This window comes from Acartia tonsa, chromosome 13 (assembly GCF_053477335.1).
Source record: "Acartia tonsa isolate MP-2025a chromosome 13, ASM5347733v1, whole genome shotgun sequence".
Classification (NCBI taxonomy): Eukaryota; Metazoa; Arthropoda; class Copepoda; order Calanoida; family Acartiidae; genus Acartia; species Acartia tonsa.
This window is the reverse complement of record NC_137272.1, coordinates 10,478,715-10,481,472: the sequence shown is the minus strand read 5'-3', so window position 1 is coordinate 10,481,472 and position 2,758 is coordinate 10,478,715.

Below are 2,758 nucleotides of genomic sequence, written 5' to 3'. Positions count from 1 at the left end.
AAGAAGCTTTAAGAGATCCATATCGGTTTAGCAGTTAGAAAGATTATTCGCTTCTCCCATAGAATAGACTGTCTATATGTCTAAAACATTTGATCTCGCTAATCGCTGTGAGCCCCTTATCATTTGTAAAGGGAAGGTTTATAACTATTTTTGGGGAGAATACTTCTAGCCTATGAAGAGAAATCGCCCCAGAACAAAAAAAAGTACTCCCCCTATTTTTTTATTTTTCTATTTGAAATCAAAATTGAAAGTTGAGGGTCGTTTTTACCTTTCTTCTGTTTCTCTAAATGCCCCTTGTGGATTTTGGAGGTGTAGGTGCTTTTAATAAATATATCACAAGATTATTTTTTTTCTGATTTAATTTTCTGAGTTAATGTTCTTTTTTAATGTACAATCTGTGGACACAATGGTCCAAGTTATATTATCTATAATTGTAGGAAACAGACAATGGTTGTTTAATTAGTATACAAAGTACTGTACATCCCCAATGATGATAAACAAAATTATCCTTTATGTATATTAAAATCATTTTAGCAAAAGTTTGGAAACTGATAGATGCAAACAGCCTATCCATATTGTTTAAAAGTAATTAATATCCACTCCCTCCCTGCTATAATTGCCTTTATAGTGGCTCTTGTCTTCATTATTAATGACATTCCAGTTATGACTAACATTGTTATTTAACAAAAGGCTTTCAACCAATGAAGGTATAATTAACTGAAATAAAATAACATAATGATAAAAATTGTACGAGTAAGGGCTTTAATTCAGCTTCTAGCAATTGGAATTTTTATATTCCAGTTTCAAAATTCCATTTGGAAATACTTCAGCAAACCAGTTATCCAACAAACATCCACTACAAATCTAAACAATATCAAGAAACCTGTTATTTATGTTTGTCAGGACAACCAGTTTAACTACCTGAAGGCCAAGTCCTATGGCTATGAATGGCTGGCAGGATTGGCCAGTGGAGATGTCAAAGAAAGTGGTAGAATATCCTGGAAAAGTAAATATGATAACCTGACATTTAAAGAGTTACAGGTAAAATGATCATAATAAAAGTGAAACTTTTAAGCACTCGGAGGAAACCGGATTATTGAGCAACTAAAATACTTATAATGCATCGCTATATTTTTACTTTTAATTAGTCCTATACAAGTTTTAAACTGATGAAACCTCTCTCTCTAAGTATTTTGTTTGTTTTCCAATATAGAAAGAAAAGAATTTAGCAGTGCATTTTAAGTATTTTAGTCACATGATAATCATACTTCCTTATTACCTTTGCGACTTTATTTATAATCATTTTGTTTACAGGATCTATTGTTTGATTATGACTATGGTGACTTTTATGCTGGTGAATATACCAAGACTGGTGATCTCATTGATGTTCAGTTTAGCAAGGAGTACTTCTCTGCTTATGGTTACTGTATGAAGATGATTCAAACCAAGTTTTACTTATATATTTCATCAACTAAAGATTCAATATTCTTTCTGGTAGACCCAGAGACTCAAAACAGGCGCATTAAATTTGAAATATAATAGTAATAAGATTTACAAATTTCTTTGAAAAATACTTTTTTAATTTCATGATTTTTGACTATTTATGCTCAACAATTTTTTTGTGCTTGCCAAAACCTTTAATTTAGAGGTCAAATAGTTTTTGAACAAGTTAAGAATCTATCAACTTAAATTTCAAATGAAGATCAAATTTGCTGTCCAGAGTAATGATTTCCTATGTTGGAAATGGCAAAGGAAAATTTGGTCCAAGATCCAACAATTCTTATGATTTCTACACCTACATGATGCAAATTAGTCTCTTTGATTCCAAAATCCATGAAGGAATAAGCTGTACTGATTATGAAAAGCTAGGAATGTTAGATACATGAATTATTTGCAGAATTTGTTGTGGCTCATAGAATTTCTTTAAAAATAAAAACAAACAATTAAATGTATTTTTTAGTTTTTAATTTAATTTAAATTTTTTATAATTTGATTTTTATTTAATTTAATTATGTTTATTGAAGATTTATTATCTAATCATCATTGTTGTTAAAGTAAAGTGAGGAAATGGCGGCTTTTGAAGCTTGTAAAGCTATTAACAAATTTAAATTTTACTGAATTTATCAATTATAATGTTACAATTTTCCCCTTAAAAAATGTCTAAGTGTTTCAGTGAAGGGTTAGTAACAATTATCATGTATCTTGCATAAGGAACAAGCTATGGAAAATGTATTGAAAAGGTTCTAGAAAATCAACTGCTGGAATGGTATAAATGTTTACCCCCTTGGTTTCCAAGTAATGATTCTCTTACCTGTGAAATTGAAAAACCAATTGAGATTTTAGATGATGTTGTTAAAAAAACAGCTAATGATGAACATTACTTTCTTTCATCAGGACAAAATATGAAAGTTTATTCTAAGTGTTTGAAACCATGCATTACCATGGATGTGAAACTGAAGGAGGTTCATGTTATATCTAATCTTGCTTTCTATGGTGGTATTGAAATTAATATTCATGATGAGGAAATAATAGTTTATACTGACAGTTATGCTTATGATATGTTTAGTCTTATTGTAGATCTAGGTTCTGCTTTGGGGCTTTGGTTGGGACTTTCAGCCCTAAGTATCTTTGATTATGTTATTGAGGCTTTGATATTTTCAAAAACATTTTGTTTCCAATGGTTTAAAAAACCCTATCTAAAGGAAAATTTGGTAAGTAACTAAAAATTTTTAATTTGATATCAAGATAAAAAAAAATG